This window comes from Giraffa tippelskirchi, chromosome 10 (genome assembly GCF_054371585.1).
Source record: "Giraffa tippelskirchi isolate mGirTip1 chromosome 10, T2T-mGirTip1v1.2.pri, whole genome shotgun sequence".
NCBI lineage: Eukaryota > Metazoa > Chordata > Mammalia > Artiodactyla > Giraffidae > Giraffa > Giraffa tippelskirchi.
Genome location: NC_137284.1, coordinates 131,992,488 through 132,011,684, shown reverse-complemented (window position 1 = coordinate 132,011,684; position 19,197 = coordinate 131,992,488). Strand labels below are relative to the sequence as shown.

General features: G+C 38.1%; 1 protein-coding gene across 9 annotated transcripts in view; it reads left to right on the top strand.

Moving 5' to 3' along the window:
* The window catches only part of LOC145523571 (actin nucleation-promoting factor WASL), an 82,771-nt gene that overhangs the window by 21,731 nt on the left and 41,843 nt on the right, over window positions 1-19,197 (top strand). The gene's annotated exons all lie outside the window — the stretch shown is intronic.

Here is a 19,197-nt window from a genome sequence, read left to right as displayed (position 1 = left end):
GCTTTGTAAAAAACTGCCAAACTGTCTTCCAAAGCTGTTGCATTTTGTATTCCTACTGGGGGTACATGAGAGTTTCTGTTACACATTCTCCCCAGTATTTGGTGTGAGCAATGTTTTGGATTTTAGTTAATACTAATGCGTTTATACTCATATCTCATCGTTTTAATTAGCCATTCTAATGCTGTATGATATTGAGTATCTTTTTGTATGCATATTTTCTATCTGTGTATCTTCTTTGCTGAGGTGTCTGTTTAGTCTTTTTGCCCAAGTTTTAGTTGGATAGTTTGTTTCTTATTATTGAGTTTTAAGAGTTCTTTGTCTTTTTTGGTATATCTCCTTTATCATATATGTTTATATACATATTTTCACTCAGTCTGTGGCTTTTCATTTATCAGTTTCTTTTGCAGAGCAGTTTTTTTTTATGAAGTCCAGTATATCATTGTTCTCTTTTACAGATAGTGCTTTTGCTCTTGTTTCTAAAAAGTCATCATGAAACCCAAGGTCATGTACATTTTTTCCTATGATATCTTTTAGAAGGTTTTACAGCTTCACATTTGGCAATTAAATCTATGATCAATTTAGAGTTAACTTTTGTGAAGTGTGTAAGAGCAGTATCTAGATTGATTTTGTTGTTTTTGTAAGTGGTTGTCCATATTTCGGGAAGATTATCCTTTTTCCATTGGATTGTCTTTGCTCCTTTATCAAAGATCAGTTGCTTGTGTTTATGTGGATATACTTCTGGGCTCTCATGTTATTAATTTGTGTCTTACCTCTTTTTTTCTTACTTAATCTTGCTAGAAATATATTAATTTTATTGATCTTTTAATTTCTTTATTCCTGTTTTCAATTGCATTGATTTCTGCTGCAAGTTTTATTTACTTTGGATTTAATTTTCTCTTCCTTTTTAGTTTCCCAAAGTACATACTTAGGTTATCAATTTTAGATTTTTTTTTCTTTTCTCATACATGCATTCAGTGCTATAAATTTTCCCCTAAGCACTGCTTTTGCTGCATTCCACAAAATTTTGTAAGTCATGTTTTCATTTTCATTTAGTTCAAAATGTTTTAAGATTTCTCTTGAGATTTCATTGATCCATATGTTATTTAGAAGTATGTTTCATCTCCAAATGTTTTGAAAATCTCCAACTGTCTTTGTTATATTGATTTCTACATTGTTGTCTGAGAACATACTTTGTATGATTTCCTTGTTGTGTTTTATGGCCCAGAGTATGGTCTGTCTTGGTGATTATTACATGTAAGTTTGAAAAGAATGTATATTCTACTGTTGACATATTCTATAAATGTGAACTGGATCCAGACGGATGGGATTGAGTATACACTAAAAGATTAGCACTGTCTATTTTTTAGGTTCACTTAAAAACCACCAAATAGTTTGTTTATTTAACTCAGCATACTGGAAATTGTTTCCTGCTTTTGTGCTCATCTTACTGGCCTTGACGTGCTTTGAAAATTAGTGGGGAAAGTGCATTCTTCTTTTTCCAAGTATATTTTGACTTTGGTATGCTTTTCTGTGGGTGGAAGTATGATCCCCTTTTCTGTGGGTAGAGAGTGTGGTGGAAGCAAATTCCTGTGTTTTGTGGCAGTTAAAATATTAGGAATGGCATTGCATTGACTGAAGGTTTTCACCATGTCATGTAGATGTTTATGGTTAATTGAGGTGCCAAGAAGAGAATTGCTATCATTCTTCTAAAAATAATTTAAATACCACAGGTTAGCAGTTGCTACTTTTTTGAAAAATATTTAAAATAATTTTGATAATGTAGCAATAATCAATATGATTCTAAGAATCCTTTCACTTTCCATCCTTTTTATTTCATTCAGTGAATGAGTACACACTGCATATGAAATACTGTGCTAGGGCTGAGGGTACATACATGGCCTTTGTCTTTAGAAGATAAACTGTTTATTGGTGAGGCAGACCTCACATAGAAACCTGTAACAAATCATTCAGTGATAAATGCTTCATTGGATGTGTCAAGGAAATGTTACAGCTAATGTTGAGGGAAAAGGAATATGTTGGCTACCAGAGGACCCCATGGACTCCAAAACAGAATTGAACAATAAAATTTCAGGAACAGCAGGAAGCTGGGAGGCTCTGAGAACAACAACAGGAGTCATTGGACCTTCTCTCAACTCCAGGAATCTCCCTGAACTCCTTAGTCTTGTGACTCCGTTTGGAAAACTAAATTTCCGGGAGGGAATCTAAACTGACAGAGCTGTAGCCTCTGTGCTTGTCCCTGGAGAGAGGCAACAGATCTCTAACACTTAGAAGTATTGGGGGTTGGGGACAAGCAGCACCTACAGCAGGGTAAGTTTATTGTATATTGATAAAAGCTAGTGAATATCCAACCAAGGTACAGTCCATGACGGTTTGATTTCTGTCTGACCTAAATCTTCTTTAGGCACCATTATTAAAAATTGTTTACTCTTTACTATAGTTGAGTTCGGTTTGGTCGCTCAGTTGTATCCGACTCTTTACGACCCCACGGACTGCAGCACACCAGGCTTCCCCAATCATCACCAACTCCCAGAGCTTGCTCAGACTCATGTCCATCGAGTCAGTGATGCCATCCAGCCGTCTCATTCTCTGTCGTCCCCTTCTCCTCCTGCCTTCAATCTTTCCCAGCTATCGGGGTCTTTTCTAGTGAGTCCATTCTTCGCATCAGGTGGCCAAAGTATTGGAGTTTCAGTTTTTTAGTTACAACTTTGATCCTAGATTTGCAGATGGTAAAGGTGTGAAGAGTGTCTTTCGTGTGTTTGGAAGCTTGTTGTTTTTTTTTTTTTCTGGTTCTCTTTATTTTCATTGACCAACTTGCTGAAAACCAAAGAATACTGAAACTTTTCTTACTATGTAAAATCCTCATATTCTCCCCCCTCTCCTGCCCCTGCAACCCACAAGTTCTTGATCTGTTAAATGGTAAAGTTCTTTTAAAAGGAAAACTAATATGATATACCTTTTAATACCCTACTCCTTTGTAGGGATCACAGTCTAACATCTAGTTATGCATGGTCATTCAATTTCAGTAATAATAACCAGAGTTAGACATACTGGCTCACACATTTTGAATAAAAATTGCCTTTTGAAACTAGCAACATTGAGTTTTCTGAGGATAAAACCTGGTTTATTGAGTAAATTTATTTTTCCGATTACCGACTAGATCATTATTAATGTTTTACATTACATTTTTAACTCTTGCTGCTGCTAAGTTGCTTCAGTCGTGTCCGACTCTGTGCGACCCCATAGACGGCAGCCCACCAGGCTCCGCCATCCCTGGGATTCTCCAGGCAAGAATACTGGAGTGGGTTGCCATTTCCTTCTCCAGTGCATGAAAGGGAAAAGCGAAAGTGAAGTCGCTCAGTCGTGTCCGACTCTCAGCGACCCCATGGACTGTAGCCTACCAGGCTCCTCCGTCCATGGGATTTTCCAGGCAAGAGTACTGGAGTGGGGTGCCATTGCCTTCTCCGTTTAACTCTTTTAAGAAGTTGTAATAAAGTATGTTCTGTGCTTAGTCACTCAGTCAAGTCCGACTCTTTGCAACCCCATGGACTGTAGCCCACCAGGCTCCTCTGTCCATGGGATTCTCCAGGCAGGAATACTGGAGTGGGTTGCCACGCCCTCCTCCAGGGGATCTTCCCAGCCTAGTGATCGAATCGAGCTCTCCCACATCGCAGGCAGTTTCTTCACCATCTGAGCCACCAGCGAAGCTGTAATAAAGTATAAATCTTAAAAACAACTTTGGAAAGGTCTTGCCTATCCCGCCCTCTTTTTTTGCTTATCTGATTCTTATGCATAATGTATAAGAGAGTCTCAAATGTTGTACGTTAAGTCCTTAAGTTAGGTTGTATGTTGAATTTAAACTGTTACTTACTTTAGTTAAAGCTTCTCTTTGCATGTCTTTCTCCCAGCTTGATTGTGCATATGAAAGTCAAGCAAATTAAATGTGCTTATATATAAAATGTATGCATATTCTTATGATTGTACTTAAAAGCTTGGATAATTATGAATTGCTGCATATATTATAACAAATGTGGGGATAGTTGATTGAATTTTAAACTTGCTTATCTTGATTAGTCACGTTTAAGAGTTCAGAAGACTCAAAGAGAAATTCTGTGAAAGAAATCATAGACTTTGACCTTCATTACAGACACAGGCTATCTCCCTGTACTAGGCAAAGTTTGCTTTTCTCTTTATAGCTTTAGACACTCTAGTATGTTCTGTTCAGCAATGTTCACTTTTAATTTTTTTTTTTAAGGGGAAAGACTTTTGAAAGCTACTAGAAGTTCTTCCGTGGTTATAGTTTCTAAACCGGAAAGATGAGCTTTTTTATTTTTCTCAGACTTGTACCATGATATGACTTGAATAGGTCTTTTGTGTTTTTTTGGAGTGAGTATATTTTTCAAATCAATATTTAATTTGAAAAGCTAAAATATTTACATAGTTTAAAATTAAATGTATGAGAAGAAATGTTTTTGTCCTATCCTATTCTGCATTTGCCTGATAAAACCCATGCACACACACAAAACCCCTAAACAGCTGGTAACTGTTACTAGATTTCTATGTCTTTTTCCAGATGGTTTTATGCATATTTAAGCAATGAAAATTAACTTATTCTTGCTTCCACTATTGCACACAAATACTATACTATACTCTTCACTTTATATCTCACTTTTTTCTCACATAACAGTGTTATCTAGACTTAAAGAGCCTCTTTATTTCATTTTTAGGCAGCTGTTTAGTATCCCATTGTATAGATGAACTGTGACTTATTTAATGAATTGAGTAGGTATTTTTCTTGATCTAGAAAATTCCAGGTGCCTGAGTAATTTTGGGTAGTTTTAAAGTTCTGAAGGTTTGTTTTAATAAATGTAAGATTTGAATTATTTTAATAGTTTTGATGGAAGTCTTTCTAACATGAGTTACTCTATTACTCTAGTTTAAATACATCAAACTGAACTTATTTTAATTCCTATATGATAAGCTAGATTATCTATGCGAACACTTTGGGTACCGTATATTTTACTGTGTTGTATTTCCTTGTGTTGGATGCAAACTATCTTACCTTATGAATTTATTCATCTTGACCATGGTAAGACTTTTTAGGGTTATTGCCAGTAAGTTATAGCTCTTGTTTTGCACTGTGTATTATCTTTGATTACATATTTCTCATCCCTCCTAATTACTAAAAACTTTTCTCTCAGTGCTTTATAAATGTATTACTGTTCCACATAAGCAAGATTGTTTGAGTAATGTCTGCCTCTATTTTCTGAGTGCATGGGCTGTACCGTAGGGGATTTTTGGCAACTCTTTTGTCAAGGAAGCACTCCATTAGGCTTCCTTCCAGGAGAACTGTTCTTGGGGGAAACCCCTGTACTAGCAACATTGGCGCTCATAATTTTTCCACTTCAGGGCTTTTTGTTTTTTTCAAATGAATTTTAAATTTCTCAGCGTGTTTGCTTCTTGTTGACTTTTTAATTCTATATTCCATTTTATTCTTTGGTGTCTCCTATCCAAATACTGTTTGGGATAGTATTTCCTATCCAAAAAAATGTTTAACCCAATCATTTGTTCATTTGTGTAGTTTGAAAGTGAAAGTGTTAGCCACTCAGTCCTGTCCGACTCTTTGTGACCCCATGGACTGTAGCCCGCCAGGTTCCACTGTCCATGGTATTCTCCAGGCCAGAATACTGGAGTGGATTGCCATTCCTTTCCTGACCCAAGGATCAAACCCAGGTCTCCTGCACTGCAGGCAGATTGTTTACCTCTGAGGCACCAGGGAAGCCCTAAGGACCTTAATTACCTAAACAGTTGATTGACTTTTTTGGAAGAGAAACTTCTTTGTAAAACCTAGTGAAAAGAGAAACTGCTTCCTCCCTCTTATTTTTGATGACTGAACCTGACCAAAGTTTTGTTAGGCAAGATCATGTTGCTTATCCTCATAAATAGTAAGCTATAATAGTAGGTTAAGTGTTAACCCTTAAGGGATTCCATATGTGACCTCTGAACTGAGATTTGAAAGATGAACAGCATTAGCCAGGTAAAAGGAGGTGAGATACAGGGTGTTTGCATTTGGGAACATGTAATTGAAATGGATTGGGTGTAATTGAAATGGATTGAAATGGTTGGATGGCATCACCGACTCGATGGACATGGGTTTGGGTAGACTCTGGGAGTTGGTTATGGACAGAGAGGCCTGGCGTGCTGCAATTCATGGGGTCGCAAAGAGTCGGACACGACTGAGCGACTGAACTGAACTGAACTGAATTGAAATGGAAGATGAGGATATGAGAAAGGGTAATGAGTTAGACAAAAACAAACTCATGTGGCTTCAACATACAGTGTGTGACAGATGAGAATGAGGCTATACATGCTTTCCTTTTTGTGATTGGGAATAAATTATTTCCCCCATCGTTTTGCTAATATCCTACATTGGTGAGACCACATCTAAATATCATCTACTTCATTTTACCAGACTAATAAGGGCAACCAGACTGATAAGGAATCCATAAGTAAGATCAGATGATGATGACCAAAATAAATTTTAGTAGAAAAGGAGATGACCTGAGAAATAGGGTTGTGAGGACACATCTTGATTGGAACTGAAAGAGTTCTTGGCATTGTACAGAACTAAGTATGCTGTAATTAATGGGGACAGTATACATCTCCAGTTTTATAGTGTAGCTATGCACCTAGCACCATATCAACTGCATAGCAAATGCACAGTGGGTATTTAAATGAATAAAGGTTAAAATACCTGCAAGTGGCAATTGCTAGAAAACCAGGTTTAAGTTAAGTATTAAGAATTTTCTAACTGAGTTGCTCAATGATGAGAAAGTTCTTCCCTTAAGTTGTGAGCTTCCCTATTACAGCAGGCATTCAAGCAGATGCTTTTTTTAATCATCTAGTAAGAATGTTATGGGACTTCCCTGGTGGTCCAGCGGCTAAGACTCCCAAGTTCCCAATGCAGGGGGCCTGGGTTTGATCCAGAGTCAAATACTTTAGCCACCTGATGCAAAGAGCTGACTCTGAAAAAGACCCTGATGCTGGGAAAGATTGAAGGTCGAAGGAGAAAGGGGCAGCAGAGGATGAGGTGATTAGATGGCATCACTGACCCAGTGGGCATGAATTTGAGCAAACTTGGGAGATTTTGGAGGACAGAGGAGCCTGGTGTGCTACAATCCATGAGGTCACAAAGAGTTGGACATGCCTTAGTGACTGAACAACAACAAAGAATGTAATATGAAAAACTGATTATAAAGGAGCCCCCTCCCTCCTGACCCTGCCCCCCTCATCAAACACATAACTATTGGCCTTTTCAGTCTGTTTCATTCAGTAGTATTTTGGAAGTTGCTCAGTGACAGTTTTCTTTGTGGGTAAGATCATTGTATGTAAAAAGTAACTGTTAGGTTTGATTTGGCAAAAAGAATATATTAGTTTAGACAGTTCATTTTTTTGGATTCAGAATTTTGTTGCTCTAATTGATGCATCATTTTCTCACCCCAAGTAAGGCTGATCCAGGTCTTGTGGCCTGAAGCTTGTACAGTTTAGAGATGCTGTCTTTAAGAAAAAGGGTCTAAAATCTAAATACAGAAGTAGAAAAGGATCACAACAAATGAGAAATACCATAAAGATTACAAAATCCAGAAAAATAGATTCTTACTATTGTAATTTCTGCTATTATTGAGTGATACACCTCCTTAATATTTTTTATCTGTGGTTTTTGACCACATATTGTCGATCACCTATGTTCAGTTCAGTCTCTCAGTCGTGTCTGACTCTTTGCGACCCCATGAACCACAGCACGCCAGGCCTCCCTGTCCATCACCAACTCCCAGAGTCCACCCAAACCCATGGCGATCGAGTCGATGATGCCATCCAGCCATCTGATCCTCTGTCGTCCCCTTCTCCTCCTGCCCCCAATCCTTCCCAGCATTAGGGTCTTTTCCAGTGAGTCTACTCGTTGCATCAGGTGGCCAAAGTTGTGGAGTTTCAGCTTCAACATCAGTCCTTCCAATGAACACCCAGGACTCATCTCCTTTAGGATGGACTGGTTGGATCTCCTTGCAGTCCAAGGGACTCTCAAGAGTCTTCTCCAACACCACAGTTCAAAAGCATCAATTCTTTGGTGCTCAGCTTTCTTTATAGTCCAACACTCATATTCATACATGACCACTGGAAAAACCATAGCCTTGACTAGACGGACCTTTGTTGACCAAGTAATGTCTCTGCTTTTTAATGTGCTCTCTAAGTTGGTCATAACTTTCCTTCCAAGGAGTAAGCATCTTTTAATTTCATGGCTGCATTCACCATCTGCAGTGATTTTGGAGCCCCCAAAAATAAAGTCAGCCACTGTTTCCACTGTTTCCCCATCTATTTGCCATGAAGTGATGGGACCAGATGCCATGATCTTAGTTTTCTGAATGTTGAGCTTTAAGCCAACTTTTTCACTCTCCTGTTTCACTTTCATCAAGAGGCTGTTTAGTTCTTCTTCACTTTCTGCCATAAGGGTGGTGTCATCTGCATATCTGAGGTTATCGATATTTCTCCCGACAATCTTGATTCCAGCTTGTGCTTCCTCCAGCCCAGCATTTCTCATGATGTACTCTGCATATAAGTTAAATAAGCAGGGATCACCTATTTACATGGCAACAATTTTATATTTTCTGTGGAGAGAAACTTTCCTCTTGTCCAAGCCTTGGCAAGCTATGGCCTTCATACCAAATCCAGCCTACTTGAGTTTGTAAATAAAGTTCTGTTGGAACACAAGCACCTCCAAATTACCTGTAGCTGGGTTTGCACACTACAGTGTAGAGTTGAAAGAGGCTGAATGGCCCACAAAGCCTAGAATATTAACTGCCTGGTAACTTTACAGAAAAAGACTCCTGCTTAGTATGTAGTACGTTTGATCAGAATTTATTGTTTCCTATTATTGATAGGTGTAAAGCTGAAAGAAATTTTTTGAATACAGTTGTTGGTAATAGCACATCTCTGCTTTTCTTACTTTGCTTAGAGGGTGCTTCTTGCCTTGTGAAAACACCTCTCTGATCTCAGGTGGCTGGACCACTGACCCCTCCCTCAGAAATGTCCATGAAGTTTGGTCATAGTATTCCACCCCTAGCAGGGAGCTAGACAGCATCTATTCAGATCCTTTTCCTCGGAGTTTAAGACTGGGTCTGGGTGGATCATGTGGTCCAGAAGGGACTGGTCATTTCTGGGGCTGGACAGACATTGAGATAAGGCATCCTTGGGTTAAATATACTAAGATCACCTTCAAGGAGTAGCTGGAGAAGATCCCCTAGGAATGAGAGTGGCGTTGCTGCTACTTCCTGTGTCTTCAGAAGAAAATAAGCCATGCCTTGTAAGGGGCTTCTCTAAGTAAAGGATCTGAAACTTAAACTTAACTGACTTCCTGGTAAATCTGCCTGACTCCTTAGAGCATAGAACATGTATCTGGTTGAATTTTCTCTTTTCGTAAAAATCCTTTTCTCTCATGCCCTAGCAGTCTTCTGTTTTCCACTACCTTCACCGCCTCCATCCTTTCCCTTCCCTCCCCAAGAATAAGGTAAAAATCTTAAACCAAATGGGATCCGTAGGGGAATTAAATTATATTACGGGTATATGTTTCTTATAGAATCATTTAGATGGGATAAGGTAAAAATATGACAATATAGGAACTGGGATGAATCCATGGGTATTGTGTATAGTGAACAGACAATAAATGTATCCAGAACTGACCAATATATGACCTTTGGCAAACAAGCTGACCTCATCTATAAAATGAGAGGGTTGGGTTATATGCTTGATAAATTTATGGTGAAATGGTATCAGGCGATAATTTGGCTCTAAGATTCAGGAATACCCAATCCTATCAGTGACCAGAATACCTACCTTTCTACTCTCTCATCCAGAACTGTTATTTGCAAAGGAAAGTGGTAGTAGAAACTGTACACACACACACATATTAGTTTGTTTGTCATTAAAGTGCTTGGGTTTCAGCTGGTAACGTTAAACTTTGGTTAACTGAGGTGAGCATCCCACCTTTGTTCCCAGAAAACCCAAACCTGAGCTTCAAGTTTTACTGTAATCCAGCTGACCTGATAAGAGAGAAGCAGACAAAAAGAAAAGGCAACAGAAGAGGAAAAAGAACAACTTTTAAGGAAGTCCACATAAGCTGCAAGAAAGGGAGAGGCAGAAGAGAGCAAGCCATACCTATGTGCTGACACTTTTAACAGAGTCCTTACCTGCCAGTGTGAGATGACCCAGTCTGTAATGAGATCAGTATTCCTCTCAGAGCCTTTATCTATAATTATCTTCAAAATAGAAAAGAGTATAGCAGGCCTTGCCATTTGTAATTCTAGCATCTGTAATTTTGATTGTTTGCAGGTAATGCTGAAGATCTGTGCCATATAGTTTACAGTGTATGTATGAGTTTAAATCACAGGCACCATGTGAGATGATGTGTGGCTATGAGTGGTTTAGTGAGTGAGCTTCCTTTGTTGTACAGCCTGTATCTTTTAGTAAGGCTTTTGTTTATAATGTGATTTTTTTAAATGGTTTCAAAAAACAGAGTGTACTGGTAATGAGAGTGAGCTCTGAAACGCTTATAATTTATAGATAATTTTTGATAATTTTACTGATAATTTTAAACACAGGGCCAATAGAAATGGAATGGAGAAAGGAGCTACAGTTACCTATTACACGTCGATGTGCTTAGTCACTCAGTCGTGTCCAACTCTTTATGACTCCATGAACAGTAGCCCACCAGGCTTGGGATTGTGGGATTCTCCAGGCAAGATCCTTCTCCAGGATTACATGTCATGCTTTTTAGTATTAATATCTTAAAAAAATACCCTGCATCTGGTAGCTATTGCTGCCAATACCACCTAAGGTTTTTGTGATTTAAAGAGATATCAGGGCTTCCCTGTTGGCTCCGTGCTGCAGAATCCACCTGTCAGTGCAGGAAACATGAGTTTGATCCCTGTTCTGGAAAGATCCTACATGCCGCAGAGCAACTAAGCCTGTGCGCCACAACTATTCAACCTGTGTTCTAGAGCCCATGAGCCTCAACTACGAGCCCATGTGCTGCAATAAACATGAAGCCCGAATGCTCTGGAGCCTGTGCCCCGCAACGAGAGAAGCCACCGCAATGCGAAGCCCGCACACTACAACTAGAGAGTAGTCCCCACTTGCCGCAACCAGAGAAAAGCCCGTGCAGCAACAGAGACCCAGCACAGCTAAAAATAAATAAATAAAAATTTTCTAAAAAAGCAGTATCAATTTATTTTTCACAATTCTAAGTATTGGCTGGGTGTTTAGACTGCTCCTGTCACCTAAGCTCACTCATGCAGTAGCATTCATCTGGCAGGTCTGCTGGGAAGTGGGCTCATCAGCAAAGGCAGGAACATGCTGGGGGCCATGTTCTCCATGTGGTCTTTCACCTAGGTTTGAGGGCAGGCCACAGTGTGCAAGGCTTTTCAAGCTGTACTTTGCTGAGGTCTTATTGGTTAAAGCAAGTCATAGAGGACTTCCCTGGTGGTACTGTGGATGAGAGTCTGCTTATCAGTGTAGGGTTCATGGGTTCGATCCCTGGTCTGGAAAGATCCCACATGGCACAGGGCACCTAAGCCCATATGCCACAACTTCTGAGCCCGTGCACCCAGAGTCTGTGCTCTGCAACAAGCGAAGCCACTGTGATGAAAAGCCCATGTGCTGCTACAAGGAGTAGCCCTGACTCTCCACAACTAGAGAAAGCACAGCAACAAAGACCTCAGTTCAGTTCAGTTGCGTCCAGCTCTTTGCGACCCCACGGACTGCAGCACACCAGGCCTCCCTGTTTATCACCAACTCCCAGAGTTTACGCAAACTCACATTCATTGAGTTGGTGATGCCATCCAACCATCTCATCCTCTGTCATCCCCTTCTCTTCCCGCCTTCAATCTTTCCCAGCTATCAGAGTCTTTTCCAATGAGTCAGTTCTTTGCATCAGGTGGCCAAAGTATTGGAGTTTCAGCTTCACCATCAGTCCTTCCAGTGTATATTCAGGGCTGATTTCCTTTAGGATGGACTGGTTGGATCTCCTTGCTGTCCAAGGGACTCTCAAGAGCTTTTCCAGCAGCACAGTTCAGAAGCATCAATTCTTCTGTGCTCAGCTTTCTTTATAGTCCAACTCTCACATCCATACATGACTACCGGAAAAACCATAGCTTTGACTAGACAGACCTTTGTTGCAACCAGTAAATAAGTAAATCAAGTCACATGACCCTCCCCTAGGGTCAGTGGGGGAAGGAGAGTGTATATATTGATAAAAGAACTTGGATACTGAGGGGCATCCAGGGCCAATAGAGGAACGATTAACCCACTGTACCATATCTACAAACTGTATATCTCTGAAGATACATCTCTCAACCAGAGAGAGGGATGTTTGATGTTGTTTCAGTATTGTCTGTAACTTCATGCCACACCACTCTCTTATCTCCCACCCCACACAGCTTCTAAAACTCCACTAGCACTTCCCACGGTAGGGTCTTTGTTGCTGTGTCTACCTAGGGTGCTGCTTCCTTACCACTTAGCCGCAAACTCTTTGCTCACTTGACTTATCCCTTTTCACCCTTCAAGTACAGTATCACTTCAGGGAAACCTTTTCATGCTAGGTAGCTTTTACACTTTCTTTGCATACTGGATTTTTCCTTTATAGTTACTAATATGTGCCTGCCCATTAGAACTTATGTTTCATGAGTACTGGGTCTAATTCATTTTTGTGTTCAACACCCCTTTTATTCCCACCCCACCCCCATTTATCACAAGCCTGTGTTCATATTAGATTGGTACAGATTTTTTTTTGCATTGTTGAAATTTGCCTTTGATATTGGAATACATTCTTAAATGTGGTTATATTATACATCATTTTAATGTGCATTTCTCACTTTATGTTTTTTTGCTAATGACTTACTATTTGAAGTTTATATTTATTTTAGACTATGGAAATGATGTTAGATAAAAAGCAAATTCAAGCGATTTTCTTATTCAGGTTCAAAATGGATCATAAAGTAGTAGAGACAACTCACAATATCAACAATACATTTGGCCCAGAAACTGCTAACGAACGTATAGTGTGGTGGTGGTTCAAGACATTTTGCAAAGGAGATAAGAGCCTTGAAGGTGAGCATAATGGCTGGCCATCAGAAGTTGACAATGACCACTTGAGAACAATCATCGAAGCTGTTCCTCTTAAAACTTCCATGAGAAGTTGCTGAAGAACTCAGTGTCCACCATTCTATGGTTGTTTGACATTTGAAGCAAATTGCAAAGGTTAAAAAAAAGCTCAATAAGTGAGTACCTATGAGCTGACCACAAATCAAAAAATTGTCATTTTGAAGCGTCATCTTTTTATGTGCAGCAACACTGAACCATCTCTCAATTCGATTGTGGCATGCATTGAAAAATGGATTTATCCAACAACCAACAATGACCAGCTCAGTGGTTGGACTGAGAAGAAGCTGCAAAGCACTTCGCTAAGCCAAGCTTACACCAGAGAAAGGTCACCATCACTGGTGGCCTGCTGCCGATGTGATCCACTACAGCTTTCTGAATCCTCTCGAAACCATTACATCTGAGAAGTATGCTCAGCAAATCGATGAGATACACCAAAATCTGCAAGGCCTGCAGCTGGCATTGGTTAACAGAAAGGGCCAAATTCTTCTCCAGGACAATGCCCAACTGCATGTCGCACAACCAGTGTTTCAAAAGTTAAACAAATTGGGCCAAGAAGTTCCTCCTCATCCACCATGTTCATCTGAGTGAGTGAGTGAAAGTCTCTCAAGTCATGTCCAACTCTTTGGGACCCTATGGACTATACAGTCCTTGGACTTCTCCAGGCCTGAATACTGGATTGGGTAGCCTTTCCCTTCTCCAGGGAATCTTCCCAACCCAGGGATCGAACCCAGGTCTCCCGCATTGCGGGCGGATTCTTTACCAGCTGAGCCACAAGGGAAGTCCAAGAATACTGGAGTGGGTAGCCTATCCCTTCTTCAGCGGATCTTCCCGATCCAGGAATCGAACTGGGTCTCCTGCATTGTAGGTGGATTCTTTACCAACTGAGCTACCGGGGAAGCCCCATATTCATCTGACCTCTCGCTTAACAGATCCCACTTCTTCCAGCATCTCAACAATTTTTTGCAGGGAAAAAGCTTCCACAACCAGCAGGATGCAGAAAACGCTTTGCAAGAGTTTGGTGAATCCTGAAGCATGGATTTTTATGCACAGGAATAAATAAACTTACTTCCTGTTGGCGAAAATGTGTTGATTGTAATGGTTTCTATTTTGATTAATAAAGATGTGTTTGAGCCTAGTTATAATGATTTAAAATTCACAGTCCAAAACTGCTATTATGTTTGCACCAACCTAACAGGTGCTCAGTAAACATTTGATGAATGAATACATCCAGGATCAGTTTTCTTAAATAGCTAGTAAGACTTAAAGACTGCTTGTGCCTCATCCTAAGGCAATAGCTGTTTTTAATCTGGCTCCATTTTTCTTCACTATTGAGATTCTGTTTGTAACTGCTTTTATATTCCTCCTCTTCCAGTCCTCAGTGTTGTTTTTTGTTTTTTAATTACGGAGCCTTCCGTTTTTGGTGTATGCTTTTTTAATCTCTACCTTTCTCTATTTTTTTTTTTTATTTTTCAGTTATTTCTCATTGTGGAATTAGCATGTGATAAAAATCTCTTCTTTCCGAAATGAATTATTTGTGCTTTCTTTTTCTAGATGATTTTGACTGATACTGAGCACTTCCTAATCTTGTTTCTGTTTTTCAAATGGGTGGTTTCTGTATTGGGTTGTTAGGTTACCATGGAACAAAAGTGTGTTACAAGTTAATTATTTAGGAAATTGCTCTTTGAGATTACTATATAATTAATTATAAGAATTCAAATTTTTATAGTTAATTTTTTTAAATGGAGAAACAACCAATCTCCTTATCTTTCTTAACTTTTAAAATTCCATTTATGTTTCATATTAAAACGTCATGTTCAGGATAATAATGGGTATTTCATATAAGTATGTCATCAGAATATCTAAGAACATATTTAAAGCTTAGCTTTTATGTAATAAGAAAACTTAGGATTGATTTTCGCAAGTTAGCTTTTAGGAACTTGGGGCTACACATGCACATAAAAGCTGCAATGTTGTGACTAGTGATCCAGGCCATTGTGATTGCAGAAAAGACGTACTTATTCGGTCAAATGATTTCTTTTTTCACAGTTTATTTTTAATGTTCATTGAAAATGGCTGAAATTTTTTTCTTTAATACCATTGTATTTTTTTCATTACTAAAACAATAATCATTGTAGACAGTTACTAAGTAGTTGTTGTAGACAGTTGGTTGTCAAGCAAGGATCTGTAAGTCCTGATATTTTTCAGTCTTTTCCCTGTCAGCTGATTCTATAATAAAGAAATGTCTGTTTTCTTTACTTAAAATTCTTATTCTGACCTGTTATATAATGTGTTGGTTCTGATAGTGTGATTTGAGTCTTATTCAAGATGAAACCCCTTTTAACAAAGTATTAACCTAGAGGTGCTCGGAAGAAGTGGCGGTTCCCTTAGTCTTGGGTCGGTGCAGGGGCTAGTTTGTGTGTGGGGGGGCGTGTAGCACTGACTCTGAGAAGAGAGAGAGCCTGCTTCCTAAGACGGTCCAGACTGTGGAAGGGGATAAACAATACCCCCCTGTTTTGAATCGTTTGTGCTTTAAACTTTTTCTGTTTCAAGATAGTTTCGTATTTACAGAAAAGTTGTAAATGCAGTACAGAGAATTCCTGTATACCCTTCAAACATGTTTGTCAAATGTTTATAACATTTTACCATGGTTTTCTCTATAACCCTAACCCTAACCCTATTTTCTGAATTACTGGAGAATAAGTTGCTAATATGATGCCCCAAATATTTCAGGATGTGTATCCTAAAAAAAGGTCAGTCTCTTTGCATTATCATAGTATCATTATCAAAATCCTACTATGCAATTTTTAATTTAACATGTGTTTGCTTGCTTGGGGCAAAGTCTAGAATATAGATTTATAAAACTTTTAGGTACTTAAGGGAATTACAGTCTACTAATAAGTCAATTTAGGAAACTATTCTATTTTAGAATAAGATGTGTGACGTGACAAGATTTTATACAGGATACACATATGTTTCTAGAAACATGAAGGAAAAGCAGTCATTTCAACCTAGAGAATCAAGGAAATGCTTCTTGGCTGTTGCAGTCAACCCCAGAGAGGTGGAAGTGCTTTGCTGAAGGACAGTGGTAGAGGATTCCCCTCCCAGAATTAATCCTCCGTATTATTTCTGTCCTTGACAGTGGACGTTCTGAGGACTGATGAGCTGTTGGAATAACTCAGCACTAACATGCCAGCTGTGTGTGAGATAGGTCAGGTTCTGTTTCTGCGAAAGTGGATATAGTACTTTTTTTTTTCTTTTAATTATTAACAAATTTTCACCCTAACATTATTGAGCTTAAGAAACAGACTGATTTCCTTTCCTAAGCACTTGTCCTTAGGTTGTTTTTCAAGAATACCTTCTTGATTATGAAAGACAAGAAGTAGTTGAGTTGATTAGCTGTAATTACTTCAAAAGAATGGAAGGAATGTTTTTAAAAACTTAATTAAGCCACTGTCAATCTAGAGTTTTAGGGATAGTCACTGTTTTTATTATTTCTGGCATTTGTATATTAAATGTTATGTTAGTCTTTATAATTATTGAGTTAATCAGAAAAGGCTTTTATAAGGTGCTGTAATATATAGTTTGCAGACTTGGACAGTTTAAGAAGGAATGAAATAGGCACACTTAGACTGACAGTAACATTGTACCACATTTTAAAAATTGCATTACTGAAAATTGCTTATTAGTTGCGTTCTTTAGTATTAAAATTTTATAAATTGTTTTAGACTAAGGTTTATAATGCCAACCATACTTGTGTAGAGAATTATAAAGTTGTTTCCCAGATCTTTATATCTTAAAAGCTGATGTTTTAAGATTTTGTTTTACATTTACGTAAATGTTTAAATGAGATTTGGGGGTATTTGTGATTGTTATTAAGTCCATATATACATCCAGACAGTGTTTTTGCACTGTTAATGTTTGTTCCTTTGACAAGAGAATTTCCATAATGGAATTTCAAACTCTTTAATAATACATTTTTTTTTCTTTTGCAAGCTGTAACTTCTTGTTTTCTAGTTAAAAAATAAAGTCAGAAGCTTCTTAGGACTTTTTCTTGGTATCTAGATTCCTAATTGTTTTTCTTTTTAGAAATAACCACATTTTTACAGCACCATATTAAAAGAGCTGTAATTTATATGAATTTCCCTTGGAAAACAAGTTTTCTCATCTGATTTTTTAAGTTTTCAACTTGATCTTTAACATCTTTGGTTAATAGATAGAAAATCTATTTTTCTGATATTTTCAATGCTAGGGGTTTAAGGTCAAGATGCCTGTGGAGGTGTCATGTTAAGACCGTACACTTACAGCTCACTGGTATGTTCTAAGCAGGCCAAGGGCACACCCACATTCTTCAGTCTACTTTTTTAAAACCCAGTGTCCTAGTTTCTGAGCTGTCTTCATAATTTTTCAACTGGCTCTTGTGGAATTTTTCCTGCTGCTTTGTGTCCTGTTCATGGCTGTCTATGAAATATAAAGATGAGTTTGTTTGGTCTGCAAAAGTTAAAAACATCAATCACTGTTACCTGGGAAAGTCTTTCTGAAATTTTGATCTCTAGCAGAACACTGATTTCTGAGTTTATTAATGGTCTTTGGAATTCTCTTATCAAGAGAAGGCATAGTTAAGTAACCCAAAACAGTTTCATCTCTAAATCTTAATGTAGTCTGTCTTTTTATCACAGTGCCCATATTCTTTGAACTAATGTACCAAATCATAATTGTCTCCTATTTGTGGTTATTTAAATGTCTCCTGTTTTTAAAACATAATTTATATTTATATAAATATTTTGTTTTTTTATTTATATTAAAAATACAATTTTAGTTTTATTTTACATTATTTCCTTAATTTCTAGTTTAGGAGTAAGATTTCTGGATCAGAAAAAATTATTGTTTTCAGAGGATTTATAAGGGCTGACCTGTAAATGGGTCTATTACTCTTACAAAAATTGGGATTGAATAGTTCCATGTTAGATTGTAGTATATAGGAAACTTAATTTAGAATTAAATGCAAGTTTCAATTGTGTCGTGATATAGTCATGAGGGAGGTGGCAGCTACAAAACCCTAATGCATGTTCTAAGGTATCCATTGCACACAATGAATTAACTCCTTTCCTGTGCATCTGAAAGGGTAATGGGAGAATTGGGGCTGTAGTCACTCAGATCATTTCTGTATCTTCATTATAGCTTTCAAGCAGTATGGCCAGGTGCACTTCACTTAAAATCTTTTTTTCCCTCAGTTTTACCATCTTTAAAAAAGGAGATGTTAGAATTCATCTTTCAATGTATGTTCAAAGTTTCCAGCACTGTAATTAATAAGCATAAATCTTGCTTTTAGATTTGACTTAGTACCTATATTTAAGGGGTTAACTATTTTATGGCTAGCTATTTTATAGAAGTCAGTCTTTACTAATAGCTACTACTTTGTTGCTCAGATGTTCATTTTATGGGCTTCCCTGGTGGCTCGGCTAGTAAAGAGTCCGTCTGCAATTGCGGGAGATCTGGGTTTGATCCCTGGGTTGGGCAGATCCCCTGAAGAAGGGAAAGATTACCCACTCCAGTATTCTAGCTTGGAGAATTCCATGTATTGTATAGTCCAGGGGTCGCAAAGAGTAGGGCATGATTGAGCAACTTTCACTTTCACTTCATTTTATTGGAAAACAGTATATAGTACTGGGAGTAAGAATACAGGATCTGAAGTTAGAAATTGCCTGGATTAGAATTTCAGTTCTGCTACTGAACTGTGTGATATTGGGCAAATTATCCTCTTTAACCTTGGGTTTCTTAAGCAGAAAATGAAGGTTAATGGTAATAAAAATTGAGTTATATTTAGAAGTGCTTATTAGCACATTCCTTATACATGTTAAGCCTCAAGGCATATTAACTTTTAAATAATTATTTTTAGTATAGTTATTGTATTAGTTATGTGTTACTACATAAGAAATTAGTTCAAAAAGTAGCTTAAAATAATGATAA